The following is a 24393-nucleotide window of genomic DNA, read 5'->3' as shown; positions in this document are numbered from 1 at the left end:
CAATGGGGGGACAAAGGGACAAAACTAGGGACATATTTGAAAAGTAGTCTTATACAGTGCATATAAAAAGTGTACACACCCTTGTTAAAATACCAGGTATTTATGACATACAAAATTGAGACCACAGTAAAACATTTCACAACTCTTCCCACCTTTAATTGACCTATAACCTATGCAATTCAATTGATAAACAAATAAATATTTTAGGGAAACAAGTATGAAAAATAAAACACGTACAATAAGCTAGATGCATAAGCATGCACAGCCTTAAGCTAATACTTTGTTGAAGCAGCTTTTGATTTAATTACAGAATTAAGTCTTTTTAGGTGCACACCTGCCATCAATTACAGAAACTCTTTGATTAACAACTAATAACGGTTAGTTGTTCTACTAGGCTTTTCCAGACATTTACTCAGTTACCTCCTACAGCAACAGCCATGGTTCACAGACAGCTTACAAAGCTTCAAAGAGATCGCATTGTGGAGAGGTATCAGCCCGGAGTAGGGTACAAAAGCTTTTCCACAGCATTGCGCATACCATGGAACATGGTGAAGACAGCCATCAAAAGGTGAAGAAAATATGGGACAACAGTGACATTGTGAAGAAGTGGATATCCCTCCAAATTTAATGAGAAGACAAGACGAAATCTGGTCAGGAAGGCTGCCAGGGGACCTACAGCAACACTAATGGGGTTGCAGGAATCTCTGGCAAGTACTGGCTGTATACTACATGTGACAGCAATCTCCTGTATTCTCCATCTGTCTTGCCTATGGGGTAGGGTTGGAAGATGGAAGCATTTTCTCAAACCGAACAACATCCAGGCCTGACTGAATTATGAAAAACAATACAGCAAGTCTCCCAAAAGCATGTGGGAAAATGTGTTATGGTCTAATGAGACCACTTTTTGGCCACAATTCTGAAAGGTTTGTTTGGCACAATAACAACAGTGCACATCACCAAAAGAACATCATCCCCACGGTGAAGCACGGTGATGGCAGTGTCCTGCTTTGGGTTGCTGTTCATAGCTGGAACTGGGGCTTTAGCCAAGTTGCAGGGGATTATGAACAGTTCCAAATATCAGTCCTTTTTGGCCCATACCTTCCCAAGAGGACTGAATGCTGTAATTAAATCAAAAATTGCTTTAACAAAGTATGTATTTCATTTACTATATGTTACCCCTAACCGATGTGTATGTTCTTCAATTGGATTGCACAGGTTATAGATCACATTAAAGGTGGGAAAAGTTATGACATGATTTCTGTGGTCTCATGTTATATATCACAAAACCCTGGCATGTTAACAGGGTTGTTAACAGGGGTGTGTAAACTTATTATATCCACTGTAAACTTAAAATGTTGTTAGAGTAGCCGGATTTGTTTTAACATAAATTTACTGCAGGTTTTGAAGTCTGCAACTCAAATTATGTCATTAATTAGTGGTGCCAATACACAGATCATCCCAATAAGGTTTCAGGCAAACACAGGATTTATGAGGAACAGACCAAAAATATGAGCCACAGATCTAGACATTCAGCAAAACTCTGTACAGTTGAGAGGCATGTTCTATAGGGGTTGCCACTGTGCTATACAGGTGAACAGCAATAATGTGTACATGGGTGCAGTGTGTGCTAGGTGAAGGTCCATCACCTACTAACACTACTCATGTATCCCAGAGATGTATATTAGTAGTAACATTAAGTGATGCTGAGGGCCTGTCCAGAGTGTGTATGTTGTGGTCTGTCTGTGTGTTTTGAATGTCACCAGTTTGCTATTGTGAGGTCTGTTTAATACCTTTGTGCCACCTTACCTGTATGTGTCTGTGTGTACATGTGTTCATGTGTGTGTGTGTGTGTGTGTGTGTGTGTGTGTGTGTGTGTGTGTGTGTGTGTGTGTGTATGTGTGTATGTGTGTGTGTGTGTGTGTGTGTGTGTGTGTGTGTGTGTGTGTGTGTGTGTGTGTGTGTGTGTGTGTGTGCGTGTGTGTGCGTGTGTGTGTGTGTGTGTGTGTGTGTGTGTGTGTGTGTGTGTGTGTGTGTGTGTGTGTGTGTGTACCAGCAAACCTTATAGTGCAGGTATTAATTTACATATCTTGTCTTCCCCTCACAGGTGGACATGGTGGTTGTGGTCCTTCCCACTCAGAATCTGATGTCAGTGCCTCTGCAGACTCTGACCATGATAGTGGTCCCCGTTAAGTGCAGGTGGGTTTGTCAGGGGCTGAATCTGTGCCATTGCTTGGCATCTCATCGTCGTGCACAATTTCCCCACACACTCACAATGCCCACACATACCCCATCCCCAGCAGCCACAGATAATGGACAGCTGGAGGGTGGTGGCATGGAACAGGCTAGTGTGGTGACTATGGCAAGTGTTAGTGTAGACACTAGCCATAGCCAGAGTGCAGATGAGGTTCCACACAGGTGGATGGCCAGGGGTGCTTGAAGGAGGACTGTTGCCCATTGAGCCGTTGTCATGTGCCACAGCAGTTGTCACCAGATGCATGTTTCAGGCTGTCATGGATGCACAGGCACCTAGTGAATGCAATACCAGACAAATACTCAGGGTCTTGGATGCAACTCTTCCTGGCTTACGCTATGACATGCATGACTTTGTTGAGACCTCACTTCAAAATACTGAGGTCATGAATAGATGTGGGGGTGAGACCTAGGCAATCCTCGATCATGAAATGCCTGTGCTGCAGCCTGTGGTGGGAGATGGGCATTGGCCATGTGGAACTAAGTCAGCATCAACATCAGCTGAGAGTCTACATGGCAGTGCACCTTCATACTCCTGTAGTGGCAATCCCACCAGCAGTACTGAATGGCAGGTGCTGTCCATACCACAACGGAGCAGGCCATGATCACGTGGTCCTGTCCAGTCCCATCAGGGACATGGATCCAGCAGACAGCAGTCACCATCAGGGAATAGTACTGCATCTGGCCTTGAGCCTGGTGGTTCCAGTGAGACCCCTGGCAGAGCCAGTTCAAGTGCCCGTGGCCAGAGACAGTGAACTCTACACCCTGCCATGTACGGTCCACAGCTGTCCAACATCCCCTGTGTAGGGCAGCCACATGGCATGACTGTGCGCATACAAATACACACACATCAGTGTCACAGCCAGGTCACCTCCAGACACACACACCACCTCTGCACGGCCCATTCATAGAGCATTCCTCCAAACACACACACATGATGTTAACCATATGGCCCAGCCAAGAGGTCTGGCAAACCCACACAACACCCTGTGCATATGATGATACCTGTGTCACATCCCTGTCATTCATACTACCGATGCAGGGACATGCTAATATGGCTTTGATGCACAGAGTGAATTAAGTACAGTTTAGCTATGTAATGCTGTGTAAGGTGCTATCAGGTGGCATTTGCAATGGGTACATTTCAGAGTGTGTGTACCTTTTCAGTCATGATGCATTATTGGTGTTAGTAAAGCTGACTGAATGTAATCTCACATGCTGTATTTTGTTTGTGTTGTAGGTGTCTGTGTGTCAGCAGGATGTGTCTCTGCATACATTGCAAATGAGGGTTATGGCACAGTGTTTACACAATGACCATGTCATAGCCAAAATACAGCTGTATATGTACACATTTACCAAGTCTGTGTAACAGTTATTGCATGTGCCACAGAGCTTATAGGGCTGAGGGGTGTATACAGGTAAGTCTATGGTGGTTGACATCAGCAGCCCTTGTAAAGTGGACAATGGTAAGTGTAGTGGGTAGAACATATCTCAGATTGGTAAAGCCCACACACCCAGAGGATATTGTGTTGACCAAACACACAGAGAATACTGTTACCACACGCACAGTAAATCACACACACACACACACACACACACACACACACACACACACACACACACACACACACACACATACACACACACACAGGATCACAGTTGCCACCATTGGGTTTGTAACCCTTACCCATCGAGTTAGTGGTACTACAGTGTTATGCAGTTATCACAGGTGGCACAGAACTAATAGTGTGATGACTGTTCCCAGGTACCTGTAAAGTGAATAACATCACATGCCCTTGTGAGGTATGGCAATGGGGGGTGTACTGGGTGTGGAAGGACTAACTAGGCTGTCACCTATGAGTCTACACACTCACAAACACTGTTATACACACCAATGCACACACAATTGCCAGTACTGACATTAGCAGCCCTGCCTATCATGTTAATCATTCCATACTGTTACATAGCTGTTGCACATGGCACGGGGCTTATAGGGCTGAAGAGTGTCCAGAAATACCTATATGGTAGATGTGAACAGCAGCCTTTGTAAAGTGGACCTTGGGATGTGCACTGGGAGTACCATAGCCTAAAATTATAAACCATGGTCACCCAATGGATACAGTTCTCATTCACACAAACACACACACACACACACACACACACACACACACACACACACACACACACACACACACACACATGCACACACATTTGCTAGGACTGAGAATAGAACCTCTACTTATCTAGTCATTGTTACTACAATGTTATGCATTTATCACGTGTCACAAAGCTTACAGGGTGAAGAGTGTCCCAAAGTAATTTTAAGGTGAACAACATCACCAGGCATTGTAAATTATGGCAATGGGTGATTTACTTGTTGAGAATGGACCCAAAATACTTGAACCTACAGTAATACACATTACAAACACAAATACACTCATACACACATTTGCCAGAACTGAGATTAGCAGCCCTGCCTATCTGGTTAATCAGTCCATACTGTTACATAGTTCCTGCATGTGGCACAGGGCTTATTGGCCTGAAGAGTGTCAGCAGGTACCGCTATGGTTGATGAAGACAGCAGGCCTTGTAAAGTGGACCTTGGGATGTGTACTGGGAGTACCACAGCCTAAAAATGTAAAACCCACCTCCCCAATGGATATAGCACACACACACACACACACACACACACACACACACACACACACACACACACACACACACACACACACACACACACACACACACACACAAAATTGGCAGGACTGAGATTAGAACCCCTACCTATCTAGTTACTGCTAACACAGTGTTATGCATTTATCTCATGTGCCATGGAGATTATAGTATAAATAGTGTCCCACAGTTCTTCTAAGGTGAACAATATCCCCAGCCCTTGTACAGTATGGCAATTGTAGGTGTACTGGGTGAGCAGAGCCTCAAACTACTTTCACCTATGTTTGCACACTCACAAATGCTTTTATACACACTAATGCACATACACACACACACACACACACACACACACACACACACACACACACACACACACACACACATACAAATACACACACACACACACACACACACACACACACACACACACACACACACACACACACACGTTTGCCAGTACTGAGATCCATAGGTTCATAGGTTCATAGGTGTGTACTAGGCGAATGGCCATGGAGCCTTTATAAGCCTAGCCCATAGGATTATCCTGGCATCGTGCAACCTGACATTAGTCCGCAGTGTGTCTAATGAGTATAGCCACTGGAATGATCCCTGGGGTGGGATTTCTATTCCCCATCCACTCATCCTGATTTCTCTTGAAAAGGGCCAGTGAAGTGCTTTGCTTGACATGTATGTGAGGTCTATTCCATAGCGTGGGCAGTCATTGGGTTATGAAATTGTCCCTCCAGCATGTTCTGTCAATTGTAGAAATGGGGTTGAGGTCACTGGGGCATGTGGTGTGGATGGATTGGGTTCTTTAGATGTAGCATTCCTGACAGCTGGATCAGACATGGCTTTGTAAGTCAAGCAAAGATTGCCTCTAAGTAGCCAATATGAGACAGATAATACTTGGAGTTATTGGAATCTGTCCATATAGGACAAGTGTTTAATGCCTAGGATCCTCTTTGTGATGTACTTTTGCAGCATCTCCAGTTCTTGCAGGTACCCAGTGAGGTACATGCCAAATGGGCCATTGCACTCATTGATTGGCCTAATGAAGGGAGAGTAGAGGGAGACAATTACCTCTTACTTCCTGGATGCTACACCCTTAGTAATGTGATGTGCCACAATGAAGAACTTTCTGAACACAGTGGCACTGTAATGGTCAACAGAGAGCTCACTGTCAACTTGTGTTCCCAGTTCTCTTATAGTGACTTCAATGTTCAGTGGACTAAATCGATGTTGTGATTCATGGGAACCAAGTTGTTCCCAAAGGGGACGGCTGAACATTTTCTGGCATTGAGCTAAAGGCCAGGGTTCTGACATCAGTTGTAGGTTTCAGTGAGTACTTTCTGCAGGATGTCAACATCACAAGGGGAGGTAATAATAGCACACACCTGGCAGTCATCTGTGAACATTGTCAGTCAGGGTCCCTTCATCTTGGGCTGGACTTCAGTGGCATAGATACCAAAAATGAGGGGACCCAGGAATAAATTCTGTGGGACTCCACTCACGACTGGTTGACAGTCTGACATGGAGTCCGCTGCTGTCACACCGTGGGTTGTATCTGTGAGCCAGTTTGCAAGATACCTAGTGATATAGGGGATGATGCCTAGCTGAGTGTGTTTTTCTATGATTCCTGAGTGGGGAATGGTATCCAAGGATTAGAAGGTCTGCCTATCTTGTTATTTATTCCATACTTTTACATAGTTATTGCACGTGGCACAGAGCTTATAGGGCTGCAGAGTGTCTACAGCTACCTTTACAGTGGTTGACAACATTAGGCCTTGTAAAGTGGACATTTGGATGTGTACTGAGCTGACCACAACAAAAAGTTGCAAAACCCGCCCCCAATGGCATGCACCACAGAGCTTGCATGGCTGTGGGCTACCCAAAGATACTTCTAAGGTGACTGACATCACCAGGACTGCTAAAGTAGGGTAATAGGAAGTGTACTGGGTGTGAATGGGCTCAAAATCTTTAATCTACAGACACACACACTTTTATATTTGCCATGACTGAGATTAGAACCCCTACCTAACTAGTTATTTGTACAATAGTGTCACGCAATTATCACATACGGCACAGAGCTTGCACGGCTGTGGGTTGCCCACAGGCACTTCTAAGGTGACTGACATTAGCAGGACTGCTTAAGTAGTGCAATGGGAACTGCACTGGGTGTGAATGGACTCAAAATCTTTAATCTACAGACAAACACACACACACACACACACACACACACACACACACACACACACACACACACACACACACACACAATTTTACATTTTCCAAGACAGAGATTAAAACCCCTATGGGTTATTTCTAGTACAGTGCTACATAATTATCGCACATGCCAAAGAGCTTGTAGTGTTGTCGGCTGCCCAAAAGTCCTTCTAAGGTGACTGACATCAGCAGGACTGCTAAAGTAGGGCAATGGGACGTGTACTGGGTGTAAATGGGCTCAAACTCTTTAACCTACTGACACACACACACACACACACACACACACACACACACACACACACACACACACACACACACACACACACACACACACACACACACACACACACACACACACACACACACACACACACACACAGTTTTGTTTTTGCCAGGACTGAGATTAGAACCCATACCTAACTAGTTATTTGTATTACAGTGTTATGCAATTATCGCATGTGCCACAGAGCTTGTAGAGCTGTAGGTTGTACAAAGGTACTTCTAAGATGACTGACATCAACAGGACTGCTAAAGTAGGGCAATTGTAAGTGTACTGGATGTGACTGGGCTCAAAATCTTTAACCTACAAACACACACACACTTTTACATTTGCCAGGACTGAGATTAGAACCTCTACCTAAATAGTTATTTGTACTATAGTGCTATGCAGTTATCGCACACACCACAGAGGTTATAGGGCAGAGGGCAGTCCAATAGTACATCTACAGAGAATGACATCAGCAGATCTTGTGAAGTAGGGCAATAGGAGGTGTGCTGGGTGGGAATGGGCTAAAACACTTATTCCTACACCCCCATCCCTACCTATCTAGTTATTTGTATGACTGTGTTATGCAGTTATCACATGTGCTATAGAGCTTACAGGCCTGAAGCCAGTCCTAAAGTATTTCTAAGGTAAATGACATTAGCAGATCCTATAAAGTAGGAAAATGGGAAGTGTACTGGGTGGGTAAGGCATCATAATACTTAGACCTACAGACATACACACACACACACACACACACACACACACACACACACACACACACACACACACACACACACACAAACACACAGGTACGTGATGTGATATTCCAACCCCCACCTCAGTACCACCAGACAATGAATCTCATCTTCATGCTGGCACATGCCAGTGGTTACAATTGGTATGCAACTGTCTGCAGCAGGACATCACTCTATGCCATTCAGGGTATCCCTGTGTATGACTCACTCTCTGTGTCTCCCTGTGTGTCTCACTCTATAACTATCTGTCCCTCTCTTCCCAATGCCTATGTGTGTGTATGCTTGACATATTGTAATATGTTGCCCATATGTGTGTGTGTCACACACAGCAGATGCAGATATACCACAAATGTGCCACCTATAGCTGGCTGTAGGTAATCCTGTCTGATGGGTGTGTGTGGAGACAGATTTACATAGCTGTGCATATGCAAATACATTTGCACAATACAGAGATATATAGCTTGATGTGGTTTCAGACATGGGCTTCACTTCTCTAAGTGTAGGAGCATGCTCAGTATGACCTTCTACAGTAAGGGTGGGAATCCATTCCAGGGATCGTTGCACTCCAGTCCGGGGTGTTGTGTGCTACAGCCATACATTGCAACCTGTCTGTGCAAGATATCTGGATATAGGCTGCCAATATGGGGAAACAATGGGCCATACATAGGGGCATACTGTAACTATTTCTCTTATCAATGTATGAGTTGCTTGAGTTATAGAGTTTGTTTTAGCAGACATTTTCTGACATATGCAGTCTAGTCTGTCACCTAAATTTCAGAAGTATAAATAATAAACTCCACGACCTGCATGCACTCCTAGACATGCACTCCCCTGATGTATTCTGCCTTACAGAAACCTGGCTCAAACCCACTATCCCTGACAATGAAATATTACCCCCGGCTACAATATTATTAGACTAGATCGAAAAGGTAGAAAAGGAGGTGGAGTAGCCATTCTATACAAATCCTCTCTCGAGTTATCCACAATTAGCATCCCACAAGACCTAATAACCACCAACACCAAGACAATCCTCTCAAGAATCCAACTTAACAATAACAAATCTATAAACAGTGTGTGTAGTTATATTCCCCCAGGCAATAACATAAACACCTTAGAAAGCACCCTCCATTGGTTATCCTCCACCCACCCCAAAGAAACAATCATTCTTGGGGACTTCAACATCGACTGGACAACTTGTTCAGCAAACTTCCCCACTACCCACATTAACTTACATGGTTTCTCCAAAACAATTACTACCCCCACCAGAATCAACAAGCCCAGCAAAAAGGAAAGCATCATAGACTGGATCTTAATAAACAACAAACCTCAGTTACACAAATAAGCCACCCTACCTGAAGACATGAGCGACCACCTCCTAACTTACATAATCAGGAAAAGAGATGACATGCCCCACCAAACCACCTTTAAAACTCTTAGGTATACAAAGAACTTTAACCTAAACAGTTTCATAGCTGCTCTAAGCTCATGCAGATGGGCCAATCTTAAAATGCTTCCCCTTGGCAAAGCAGTTTCAGAATTAAACACCAGGTTCCTGGCCATCTTAGACAGTTATGCTCCCACACAGAGAATCAGAACCAAAAACAAAATTGCTCCATGGCTAACCAATACTACTAGACAAAAACTTACTGCTAGAAATACAGCATGGACCTCATGGAGACCCACCAAATCCCCACAAGCCCACATAACTTTCAAACAAATAAGAAACAAAGCAAAAAGATGTATTGCGTTAGACAAGCAAAACTACTATTTCAATTTACAGCAAAAGCACCAAAATCAACCTCAAAACTTGTGGTCAGGTCTGAATAAGCTGCTCCACCCAGGTAAATGTTATACCCCATCCCCTCGGCTACCTTACACCTACCCCCTGAATCTGTTGCAAATACCTTTAACACTTTCTTCACTGAAACTGTCAAATCACTAGCTAATAATCTATTTCCCTCCTCCTCTACTTCAATCTCACCTAATCAGGTGAACTCCCCCCTCTTAAAATTTGAGCCTATCCCCACAGACTATATCAAATCCTTACTTAAGAAATTAAAATCTACCCCCCTGGCAGCAGACCTACTTCCCACAGAGTTTCTACAAAAGGCCGCTAATGTAACAGCTTATCCTATCTCCATCTTAATCAATCGTAGTATCCAGGAATCCTACATCCCCTCCATTTGGAAAATCGCTCATATTATACCACTTCATAATGGAGGAAACTCCTCTGAACTTTCTAATTATAGACCTATCTCCGTACTATCTCCCTTAGCCAAAATAATGGAGAAATGCATACAGAAGCAACTTTTAGCCCACTTTACTCACAATTCTCTCCTAGCCTCATCCCAGCATGGTTTCAGATCAGCCCACAGTACAACCACTGCCCTTCTCTCCTTCTCTCACAGAATAAATTGCAACCATAATCAAAATCTGCGTTCCTCTGCCCTCTTCCTCGATTTGTCAAAAGCATTTGATATGGTAAATCACAACCTACTCCTAGACTCTCTCAAATCTCTGTCCATAGATAACCCAGTAATCAACTGGTTCCACTCTTACCTGCATTGTAGACAACAAGCTATCTTGTGGAAAGATCATCTATCCCCCCTTTTACCTGTCACCCTTGGAGTACCCCAAGGTTCTATTCTGGGTCCCCTCCTTTTCTCTATATTCATCAATGACCTGCCCAAAGTTATCCCACACGCAACTTCTATACAATACGCAGATGACTCTAGGCTAATCTGCTCTGCCGCCACTCCCACAGAATTACGATTCCTATCCCAAACCACCTTCAACAAAGTAGAGAACTGGCTTAATAATTGCCATCTCTTATTGAACCCAAACAAAACCAAACTACTACTTTTCTTCCCCACCCATAGGCTAACACCACCAATATTTACAGTCTCTTCAAAAAATGGCACCATAATCTCTCCTGAACCTTGCACTAAACTACTAGGTATAATCATTGAAAACAATCTAAACTATGATGCTCATATAGACAAAACCATAAAAACAGTAAACAAAAAAATAGGCTCCATGTATAAGATTAAGAAATTTTTAACCCCAACTGCCAGAACAGCCATAGCTCGCACACATCTTCTGTCATCCCTTCTTTATGCATCACCCATCCTCACTAATCTATGTAAATCAAACCTCAACAAAATCACTAGCTGCTATAACAATATAGCAAGATTTGCCACAGGCTAAGCATACAGAACCCATTACTGTCATAATCTTCACAGATTAGGCTGGCTAGAACTACCCAATCAGATATACTATAACCAACTCGTAGTTATTCATAAAATCCTCTACCACCCTAACAGTACCCCTAGTCTGTCTAATATTATTGCCCCCTATAGCAACCTAGCATCCCTCTGCTCATCCAGCAGAATGCTAGTACAAACGACCAAAGCCAACAACTCAGCTGGAGATTCATTGTTCTCCAACTCTGCTGGAAAACAATGGAACTCCCTTCCTGCTGAACTATCCGCCACATGCTCCTTGCCCCAATTCAAAATATCTCTAAAGACACACATACACAATGACTGGCTATGTCCATGTCTAAACCCTGACTAACCCATAAAATTATCAGACCGAGTTAAAACAAAAAATAGTCATGCACATATCTAAACCCAGACTAACCCAAAATATACCAATAAACTATTAAACCAAACTTAGCTCTCAAATGAGAGGAACCTTATTTTCTTCCAACACCCTCGTTCTAGATATTTTTTAATTCTTTATATGTCTCTAATTTCCAATAGCTGGAATATAACCTACTATTCAGCACATGCTATCTAATCTGCTTCTTACCTAACCTACCTTCTCTTATTCATTCATCCTTTCTTTCTAAATGAAAATCCTCTTTCTGATATGCACACTTCTCTTAATGTTTGTTTTCCACTGTATAATTATTACATCACCAACAATGTTTTTGTCTTTCTCCTATCCAAATGTAACCTTAATTTGAACTTTGTCTTTGTTATATAACCTAATTTGAATTTATCTTTGATTTTTGATAATTTTCTAAATATCTCTGTAACCTGCATTTTAAGTGTGACTGCATTTTATTTTAAACATGGAGCTTTTCTCCCCGGGCCTCCGCTGAAAATGGATATGTATCCAGTTGGACTTTCCCTGTTAACAAATGTAAAATAAAAATAAATAAATAAATAAAATGTAATGTTTGACACTGTACTGTATTGTGTCATTACCTACTGACAGATATAATCAGATCCTCACAGTTATTTACCAGAGAAATACAAGATGGATAATGCACAAGACCTATATTATGAGGAAAAGGCTAGACATTCTTGCACAATCCAGCCAGTTGAGAGGTGTGGCTACAACAGATTGACTGATGAAGCTGTATAAAAGGTCCGGCACCTTGGTGATATACTGGCTGGGGATCTCCTGGTTGTGTAGCATTCTTTTTACCTGAATGGTGATAATTTGGGGGGTCTAAGACATTTCACTGAATGCACATTTCACTGAAAGTCAAATTAGTGTGCACTTTTCACTAAAAGCTCAATTCACTGAAAACTCAATTCACTGAAACACATTTCATTGAAAGTTATATATGGCCTTTTCCTCACTGTAGTGCGACCCTGGAGTTAGTATATATAGTAAGTGGTGTGTGTGGGTGTAGCCCCCCACATATTTTAAATATTTTGAACTATATACATGGATACTTGCAATATATTACTATTTTCCAAACATAATATATACTTAAAATATGTAGGAGGCTACACCCCCATACCCTCCCTTACTATATATACTAACTCCAGGGTTGCACTACAGTGGGGAAAAGGCCATATATAACTTTCAGAGAAATGTGTTTCAGTGAATTGAGTTTTCAGTGAATTGTGCTTTCAGTGATTTGTATTCAGTCATTTGAGTTTCAGTGAAATGTGTATTCAGTGAAATGTCCTAGACCCATCCTGGTGTGGTCATACCTGTCAACGTACAGATTCTCACATATTATCCAGATTCATGCCTCATATATCTGGTCGGTTTCCCTTAACATTGTGGTATTCTAGCACATTTGTTGCAAACCACTCAGGGTTGCAGTCCGGGAATAATGACAGAACATTAGAGTTTCAGACTTCACACCCTTTATGACATTCATGCTACTACACACTCCTTCTGTTATTCTATCAACTTTCTAACCTTATGATAGCAATGTTTCAAATGTGTCCCTATAGTTGGGCCTTTATCCCACCATTATGTATGGCTTTGTCCAGATTTCTTCCACTATGAAGTTGAGAGATATGCTACTAGCATTTAGCGGCATGGCCTTACATTTGCATTTTGTTGACTGTGTTATGTTGGTAGTATGGACCCCATGACATTTCCTATAAAGGCACTATGTGTGAGGCATGGGCCTTTGCCAGAGGCCTGTAGGCCATGTGAGACTGATGCAGGCCATCTGTGGCAAGGCAGTGCGTTCTGTCATTCATATGTTCCCAGGCTGTCAGGCAGTGGACCCCCCTGGGGGTGACAATGATAAGTGACAGAATGCACTGCTGTTCTACTAGGTACCATACCTCTCTATGTATGTGAGCCAGACATCTGGACAAAGCCATGAGTAATTGGGTGACAAAGGCCTAAATATAGGGACCATTGCAACTATTGGCCTTACAAACCTAGAAGGGTGATACAATAACAGATTTTGCATTAGCATGCATTTTTCTATATGGTATGAAGACTGAAACACTACAATCCATCATTTTCTGACTTTAGGATTTTGTGGCTTGCCAATGATTTGCCAGACAATCACTATTTTGGAATAAAGACACCACAAATATGATGCAAATCTCTGTACATCCTGCAAAAGGTCTGCACAGTTGGGAGGTATGGTAGGTACTGTGTAGGTTACTCTAACCTGTGTACTGTTCATATGTGTGACCCCTGTACATGACCTGTCCAGTTTCCCAGCAGTAATGGATATTGACATCTAGACAGTATGTACAAGTTCCACTGTAGGTGTAGCTGACATGAAAAATAGTTGGCACTGCATTTCATGGAACATGGCCCTGTCTACCATAGTACTGTACCTAGGCCACTAGGACACAACAGCCATGAGATGTTGCTGGCCACATCCTGACAGTATTCCCCACACATATGCATAGCTCATTGACCCCTGCATATTGTTGACATGCAACACGTTATCCATGTTGATTGGGACAGCCCTGGCAATGTGTGCTCTGCTGCTATTACCCTACAAAATTACATGTTACTGAATTTCTATGGGAATATGGGTGGGGGGGCACGCCTGTTAATGGACTGAGCTGATATTGGCTTTACATTCTGGTTTCATTTAGCATAGTATTGTGCCCTGTCTTGGAGAATAGAGGCATATCACTAGAGACCACAGGTTAGATTGTAATGGCATACAATTGAGTTTCAGGCTTCTTACCCTTCAGAGCCTTACTGCAAATGCAAGTTCTGCTGTGATATTACTGTGTAAGTCTGTAGGGGGGTATTCCATCATTGTCGCCATTTGTGGGCCTTTGCCATGCATTCCTTTATGGCTTTCTATGGTTGACTTGTTGTGTGAGTCTGAGGGGTGAGTATGGGATCCCCACATTGACATCCATGCATGTGACCTATGACCCCCCCCCTTAGTTGGCCCCCCACATATACTGCAGTGGAGTTTGTCACCTTGAATAATACTGCATAGTGTGGGGAAGCCAGTATTGTTCAGACATTTCCTGGTGTCCCACATAGCTGTCAGTTGTCTGCTGCTATCCCAGTAGGCCACCCCATTCTGTTGCATGCATGCAGCAATACCATAGATATGCTACCAGAACATACTAATCCATTAATTTATTGTTAAGAAGACTGACTTACCTTGTGCCTGTGGCAGTTGTGAAGATGGTGCTTGAGGGCTGCCTATGTTGGATGCACACAGTACACTGCCTATACATGGACAGATAATGTGATGTGTGTGTCATCCATTTTACTGTGTGTGCAAGTCAGAGAGAGGTGTCAGTCCCTGGGTCCCTACAGTGTCAGTGTGTGTGCTATGCATTGCATCTTTGCCAAGGCCTGGGCATACTGGCCACACCTCCGTATGGCTACAGGAGCAGGCTCAGGGGCTTCCTCCTCTGAGTCCTTCTGTACCTGTGGGGACCTTGGCACTGGTGGGGGGCTGTGTGGCCCTTCCCCGTGCTGTTACTGCTGCAGCTGTTTCCACAGGATCATATTGTGTAGCATGTCACATACTATGAATATGTGTGCACATGTGGCTGGAGATTGCTGCAAGGCTCCACCAGATATGTCAAGGCAGTGGAACCGTGACTTGAGCATCCCAAACACACGCTCTATAATGATCCTGGTTTGTGCGTGTGCCTCATTATGGCATTCTTGAGTGAGTGTGTGTGCATTTCTGATGGGTGTCATCATCCATGACTCCACTCCGTAGCCAGCATCCCCCACCAGATGGCCATACGGGATGTCCCCACTGGCAAATGTCTGGTACAGCTGTGATGAATGCCAGATGTGGGAGTCGTGATAGCTTCCAGGTTTGCCAGCAAACACATTCATGATAATGCCCTGGTATTGCACATGACTTGGCAGTTGATGGAGGGGAAGCCCTTGTGGTTTATATAGACCCTACCCTGTTCACCGGGTGGTGCCTTGATGTGAATGTGGATGTCTATCGCACACAGTACCTCTGGGTATTCTGCTACATGGTGGAAGAGACACATATTGCTGGTCCTCTCCTTGCGGGTGTAAGGGAAGTAAATGTGCTCACTAGTATGTGGTAGCATGGCATACAGGAACTGGTAGAGTACCCTGGATGCAGATGCCTGTGAGACCTCCATCATCCCCAGTAGCTCTTTGGAATGTACCTGTAGCTAGTATTCTTAAGGCTACACATACCTTGGTATCCACTGTGATGGATTCCCCTCTGCTGGCTTTGGGTTTGAGTTGAGGCTGGCACAGCTTGATGATTTACTGAGGTATGTTTTTGTCCACCCTGTAGCACTCTACTATCTCCAGATCATGTAGCCTCTGGTAAGTTACCTTGGGTTTGAACACTCTTCTCCTCCTTCTCCTCAGTCTGGGGTGGTTGTCAGCATTTTTCTATTCACCACCCTCAGCCTCTATCACATACTGATGGATCAAAGCAATGGCAGCCCCTAACATTTTTTCAGTTAAAATTCCCCTGCTTATATACACCAATGGTGCAAGTTTTGTGGGAAAACCAGACTGAAAGGTGTTTGTACAGTTTTTACTGTTGTGCTGCAGATGCTGCCTGTATGATTGGCTGGCTATGATACAGTCCACCTGCTTGCTATTTTATTTGTACTCGATTGCTTTTATTATGCTATGTGCCTTTTTTTGCTTCCCATTTCCACCCATTTAAGCCCCGAGGTGTGCCGCGCAAACCCGCTGCCCAAATATTAACAGTCTTGCTATTTCTGTTTTTTTTTTTTTTTAGACCAGGTGCATGCCATGCAAACCCATTTAGCTAAGGTAAAGAATGAGAAATGGCCCTCCCCTGGACAACACAAAAACACTCTTCATTTCATGGAATAAGTTAATGCAGACTGAGACACACACCCTTGCTTAGCTGTGCTTAGCTAAGTTCAAATGTGAGCCATGGAACTCCAATGTGCTTACGCCAAGCATGACACACACCCTTTTCATGTCAGCTGCTTCTCCTGCTTGCACCACTACCTTATAGCTCCTACACAGTTAGGTGAAGTTTGGCACGTCTTCTTTTTGCGATTTAATAAATTTCCCTCATTAGCATACCCCACTGCCTTAGTCCCTAGTTACAACACTACATCGGAGCCTTTCCCCTTAGCAACCACTGCTTCCTGCTGTTGTTTTGATTCTGCATGCTATAGACTATAATGGCAGAATGCATATTTCATTTAAAATTACCTTTTCACATTTTTTTCTTCTATGATTAAATATTCGTGATTGGCCAAAAAAAAAAAAAAAACTTTGAATTTTATAGTTTTGCAACACTTTTCCAGGCCAATGGCCATATATTTGGCCATTGGCATGTTTAATGATTAGAATACATGCTTTAGTTTGAGCTGCCATGCCTCCATTTTGTTTTTTGCAGAAATGTATTCGACTAGTAGCCGAATACATTTATGCAAGCTACACTATTCTGCCACGGATGCCTGCCTGCTTACTGGATGGCTAATTGATCTCCTTTGCATGTTTTTCACCAGCCAATGAGGTAATTAGCATAATCCAGTTATGTCCATTGCAGAATAGTGTTGGCAGGCTTGTGCACGTCCCCAGGCTTATTTACTGGATTGCTCAGGGGCCATATTCCATGCAGGAGCGGCTACACTATTGTTGCACAGAAAAAAAGCCTTAATAAATCCTGGGGATGATCTTCCTGTCCATCCAATTCTGATGCCTCAGTGAACAAAAGATATGACCTTCCTGTCCATGAAGGCCCTCTTTAACATCCTTTAGCCCAAATATCCTACAATATTTGTCCACATATGTAGTCTCTTTCATTATAAATACCCTTATTAGCCTGTCCGTTGTATCCTTCTTGTTAATTTCATTACAGAGAGGCATCTACCTCATCCAGAATCACTTTTGAATCTTTTATTTTTAATTTAGGGACAGATAAACATTAGCTAGGGTTAATCATCTGCCATACCAGTATCACCTCATTAGAACATACTTGCCCATTGGTCTGCCTTCTCTTCTTCCATAACTAAATTCACCTTTTCCTGAGCAGGGCTGTCACTCCTCTCTTTCTTTTCCCTTCATGCTGTGCATTATAGCCTATCTCTCCAAATTTTGTACTTAACTCTTTTTATGTTCCAGGAGTCCAGGATGAGTCTCTCACAACATGTTTGTTTAGTCTTCACTCATGACAATATAGGTCACCACTTTAGTTGTGTGGGGTGAAAAAGCAATTTATATTCCAGAATAATAATAATTTTAAGTCCCCATAACAGTAATGTTAATTTATTTCCTCTTTCATGCAGCACTCACAGATCTGCACCCCACGTTCCTAATTTTTCACAGAAATGGGTAGAGTTGAACCAGGTTGAAGGTTTGGGGGCATTAATTATACCAATTTGTCTTTGCTTTTGCTTCATTTACTTTTATCCCACTGTTCTTTATATTAAGTTAAAATGTGGAATAATGTTAGTATGTCCCTTTCTGGCTAGATACAATGGCATGTCATCTGCAAACTACCAGTCATATCCTAATAGCAAAGATTCTCAACATATAATTGCTAATAGCTCAATATATACAACAAATCACAACAGGGAAAGCAGGCATAATGGTTAAGGTCTTCACCTCACAGACACAAGATACAGAGTTCGATTCTTACCTCAGGTTAGTGGCTAGGCTTAAATGACCCTTTAGGGCAATTAACCTAATATTAACCCATGAACCTATATATCTAGCCTCTTTCATTATAAATACCTTTCTTGGCCAGTCTGTTTTATTATCCTTGTTGCCTATGAAGTTCCAGTCCTCTCCCACTAATAAGATTCCTTCCTGAAAGGCAGCTATCTCCCCAGAATCTCATTCATATCTTTTATTATTACTTTATGGGGCATTTAACCATTAGCTGGGATTAATCTTTTCCCCTACCAGTATACTTCCATTAGAGTGTAATTGCTGCTTGGATCTGCCTTCTTTTCATTTATGCTAATGTTCACCCTTTCCTGATCAGGGGTATCATTGCTCTCCTTGTTTTCCATTCAGGCTCTGCACAATAGCTTATTTTTTCCAAATTTCCTAATTAAATCTTTATGTTCCAAGAGCCTTAAGTGAGTCTCCTGTAACATGTTTATCTGGGTTATGCTCTTGGCAATATAGGTAATCACTTAGCCAGTCACATTCTGTAAGAATATTGGTAAAGACCCCATTAACAATAATGTTAATGCATTTTCTCCTTCATACATCACCCTTACTTTTGGAGCCCCTATTCATTCATTCATTGGCTGTGACCTCCGGTTTAAGTAAATATTGTCAGACATGCAGTAAACTTTCTTTGCTCATACAATGATTCCACAGTGCCTTTACTCCTCCAGCCCATATTTTCCCAGACTCCACCATCAAAGTTCTTAAAAAAACATACAACTCTATACGTCTTCTTTAAATCTTTACCTTCCTTTAGCCATGTAGTTTGTAACATTCTAGGGAGAATCCACTATGTGTCAGCTTTGAATGAGGTGGTTGAAAAGTCTTCCCAGTTTACCAGGGATAGTCTGTACCTGTCTTACAAGGCTTTTGCATTCTGGCTAAAGCCTCTGCTACCCCCATAGTGCTTTACTTATGCTTAGTCCATCTACTGGACATTCTAGCCTAGTTAATTCTAATTTGGAACACATTAGTTTGTCTCTACTTATGCTAGGAGTCTTAACAAAAATGTCTGAACTTGAGTGTCTCTTGCAACTTAAGCACATTCATATATGTTTAGTTACAGAAACATGCTTTCTGAGCAAGGAAGGCACTCGCTCGATTTCTGGATATAGTACCTGTCAAATTTTCAGACCTGTTGGCAATAGTAGTGCAGTAGGAGTATTTGTCAAAGATATCATCACCTCATAACAAGTTGTTCAGGACATCACAGATGAACTCCTAGATGTCCAAGTTCCATAAATAAGATTATTTGCCATCTTCACAGCTAGTTGTAGCACAACCTCTATGTCCTCTTCCGAGCAGGATAGCTATCTTAGCACATAAACCTAACTCATTTCTACTGGGGACTTTAATTATCCATCAATAAAATAGATGACCTACACTACCAATGGTGAGCACACCCAGTGCTTCCATTGGCATTATAAATGCTAACTCTGTTTTAGAAATAGTTAACCATTCTAGTAGAGGCCCCGGTATCCTTGAGCTAGTCCAAACAAATATGGCCACTTCTTTCACAGCTCCATGTGTATCATCCTGCCTTGTTAAATATAGCCAATAAATTTGTGTGTTTTTTTCTTGAAAATTGTTGATATCCCCCTGTAAATACTTCTGTGTTTTGTTAAATATAGCCAATAAATTAGTTTTTTTTCCCTTGAAAATTGTTGATATCCCCCTGTAAATACTTTTGTGTTTAGGGACTTCTGAAAAGCAAACCTTCTGCAGTTGCTTGATATCCTAAATAAATTCTATTGTAATCTTCCTCTGGTGGATTCACTTGTTAAAGATTCTGCTTTTACCTCTGACTTCTATTCCCACTTAAATGATTTTATGGATAAGGCAATTCCTACATGCCCCAACTATAATGATACATTTTAAAACAACCCCCTATGGTGGGATACATGTATGAATAAATTACATAACAAGATTGTCTTATTCTACCTACCTAAAGATCACACTGATACAAACTAGTGAAGAGCTTAAGGGAGCCATTATGAAGCTGAAAGCTGAATAAGAAGTTAAAATAAACACTTAAACCATAAATAATGACAAAGCTTCCTTCATCTATGTCAGGAAATTCACAGAAAACAATGTTAGGTGCGAGTCCAGAATAATACCAAACACTCTGACCAGTGGGAATGGCTAATATCCTAACAGAAAAATTTAGTGCACATTTTATTTCACCTACAGTATAGCTATTCCACAGATTCCAGAATCATAGCCACCCACTTTAATTACTATAGAACAAGATCTTTCAGCCTTCTGAAAAGCTAAGAACACATTATCCATGGGCCCTGATAATATTCCAGGTTGCCTTATTATCAGTATCAAATATGGCTTATCTGAACCTATACTTAACCTCTTTAATATAAGTCTCTCCCATGGTTCTATTCCAGAAGCCTGGAAAACAGCCATTGTAATATCATTACACAAGAGTATCCCAGCCACTGACTCTGGCAACTCTACACCCATTTATCTCACTAATTTCCTATGTAAACCTATGAAGCTTGTTATCTTAGAGCTATATAATTTGGACATTGAAAATTTCTTGTCTTTGAACCCTCATCAATTCAGCTTTGTCAAAGGAAAGTTCTGCCTTTTTAATCGTATTCACTTATTTTAAAAAGGAGCCAATACAGTAGAATATAGTTATGCAGTGCATAAAGCATATCTGGGTCTAGTGAAGGCCTTTGTCCGTGTTCCCCATGCAAACATTATCGACATACATTATAAATCTTAATGTATAATACTTATGTTGTGCAGTGGATAGCTAACTGTTTGACAGAACCCTTATGGCTATCTAGGTTTGAAGGTTACTATAAATTGAGTGTTTTATTTGATTTTCCAATGACTCATAATTGCTCCAACATGGGATTGACCATGTTAGCAACTGGAGCCAGGACAAAGGTCTCAAACTAGATGTGACAATGTGATATAGTTCATTTTGCTGAACAAAACATTTTCCCATACCTTGTATATGATAGACCCCCTCTAATCAGATATGATTGTAATGGATCTAGGCACTGTTGTTGATATCTCCTTATCATTTAATCATCGTGTCTCTGCAGTAGTTTGGAAAGCTTCCAGTCCGTCTCATCTACTTTCCAAAGGCATCTCCATTAGATCCAAAGAAGTCTTAATTTCCCTTTAGTGATATATCATCAAATGGGAAAAAGGGATTGAGAATGGATGGATGGATGGATTGATATCTCATCAAACCCATTATTAAATAAAATGCACCTTTTGGCATACATTTCTCTTAACTTATCACTCAACTTGAAAGGCTTCTGAGATTTATAACTAAAAACATCAGTGTCCTGAAAAAAACTTGGTTATCAAGACACACTGGCAGTCCTCCTTCTGTACTTAATCAATTATGGACTTTTGTTTGGAGTTTGTCTAACCTTTCAAGCCATGAAAGATCCAACTCACCTCAGCAACAACGTTTAGTATATGTCAAGTGGAGTAGCACCCTTGTCACCATCAAGGTAAACCTAGATAACTGGCTAGGCAACTTCAAATTCTCTCTCGTCTGTCTGTCTTGCCCTTCTTGATGCTGGAGAGAAATTTTGAATAAGGTATTTTGGCTAGGCTTTTAATTGTCTACAGACTGATTACCTAGTACATACCTATGGTCTAATGAGCCTATTAACTAGTTTTGAACAATAGGATTTTGTCCATTTTAAATAACTAACAAATATATATTACTTTGGTCTTGCAATATGTACAAAAATCTTTATAGAAGTTTACTCCAACTCCTGGATGGTGAGAACTTTAGTCCTTCTACTGATATCTACAGTGTGAATAGTTATCAAATAGGAATGCAACCTTTGACTGCTGCCTACTCACACCTCTCTCTCTCTCTCTCTGTCTTGTTCTTTTTTCCCTTCTGAAATTTTCTTTCCCTTGAAGTTAAATTTTGCTATGCTGCTTGCAGTTCCTCACAGTTTTTGATCCTCTGTTAAAAAAAAATGGCCTGATAAAAGACAGCATCACTGAATGCTCTTGCAAAGCTATTTTTGAAGTAGGCTGATATAAGCACTAAACAGGTCATAGTTTTAACAATGATTAAGTATGCATATTAGAAAAAAAGTTACATTTTATCAGTGACTAGTAACAATATTTACTCAGTAAAACAGGTCATTTTCTTCTACTGCCTTCTTCCACAGGTATTATACTGGACAATTTACCTACAAGTACACATTAAGGTAGAGAGGCTGGTGTTCTGTATTTTACTCTAGACATATTGTAGTAAATGAATAATGTTTGCAAACCATATTTCAAAAGTATTTCCTTACAGAACTCACAACTGCTGTGAAGAAATTGAAATACTTTGGAGCAAGCTGTGTGAAATAATGTGTGTGCATGTTCTCTGAAATTTGACCCAGTGAAATTTGTAGTTTGAAAGAGTTTTGTGCATAAGTTATGAGGACCACCTACTGATTAGTACTCTAAAGAAACATGATTTTTTAGACTGTGAAAGTTGCCTCCTGTTTCCTCAGTGGGGAATTTCTGTTAATCTTTGAAGCACTTTTAGAACAGAAATGTTTTTCCAGACTCTTTTCTAAAACTGTTCTTTGGAGTTACCCATTGTAAGGTCTAATTCACAGATGACTTTAATTTCTTAAAAAGGTGAAAACTGATATAAAACGTAACTCCAGTTTAGAAATAAAGCATTTTAAGCACTATTTTATTTTGCTTCATCATGTGTTCTGCTACAATTAGAAAATGGTACAGATGAACAGGTTATTAACCAAAGTAAGAAAAACGCAGGAATTGAAGAATACTAGCAAAGCTATTTTAATGATTTTTTTTAAACTGCTGACATGCCACTATGGTTGAAATTGAGAAAGCATATCACCACTGGCAGTATGTGGGCAATGTTGCAGTGCCCAATAGCACAATGGTGACATAATGTAATTTAGAGACATAAAAAGGCACATGGAGCAAAATCTCATAAGCAGCTGATTATCATGCTTCTGTATTGAATACAGTGCAGTTACAGGTAACCATTTTACTATATCCCTTACCAACCCAAGCAACCCAGCTGCACAGACACCTCCAAGCACGCACTCATGCATGCACGCACGGACGCATGCACACACACACACACACACACACACACACACACACACACACACACACACACACACACACACACACACACACCGATACACATACCAGCACTCATCTCATGCACACACACTCATCTAGAGAATCACTTACAAGCACATACACAAATACAGACACATAGGCAAAGTGTAAAGACTTCTCATCTTCTCTTTGTCGATGATTTAAAACTGTATAGCTCATCAGATGAGGAACTGAAAGTGCAATTGCAAGTTGTCAAAACTTTTTCAGATGATGTAAGAATGTCATTTGGTCTTGATAAATGTGCAAAAGCAACCTTTAAAGCAGGAAAGCTGCAGCACCAACGAAACATCAGTTTGGGACAAGAATGTGATATAAACAAAGTTGAGCAAGAGGGAGTATATAAATATTTGGGAATTGATGAAGGATCAACAATAAAACATGAACAAATATGAATAGAACTTAGTAAGGAATACTTTAGAAGACTTAAACTAATCCTAAAGACAGTGTTAAAATCTAGAAACAAAATCCAAGCTATAAACCAATTTGCTCTTCCTGTCCTAACTTACACTTTGGAGTGATTGACTGGCCCCAAAATGTGTTGGATAGATTAGATAGGAAAGGAAGAAGGATGCTTCATGCTCACCAAATGATTTATAAAAATCAGTGCATACCAAGATTATATATTCCCCGTTCTGAAAGAGGGATGGGCCTCCTTGAAGTTGATTACATGTATAGATCTGCAATCATGGGACTACAGACAAATGT

Source organism: Protopterus annectens, chromosome 3.part0, assembly GCF_019279795.1.
Source record: "Protopterus annectens isolate FY-2018-M chromosome 3.part0, PAN1.0, whole genome shotgun sequence".
Lineage (NCBI taxonomy): Eukaryota > Metazoa > Chordata > Ceratodontiformes > Protopteridae > Protopterus > Protopterus annectens.
This window is presented reverse-complemented; position numbering follows the sequence as displayed.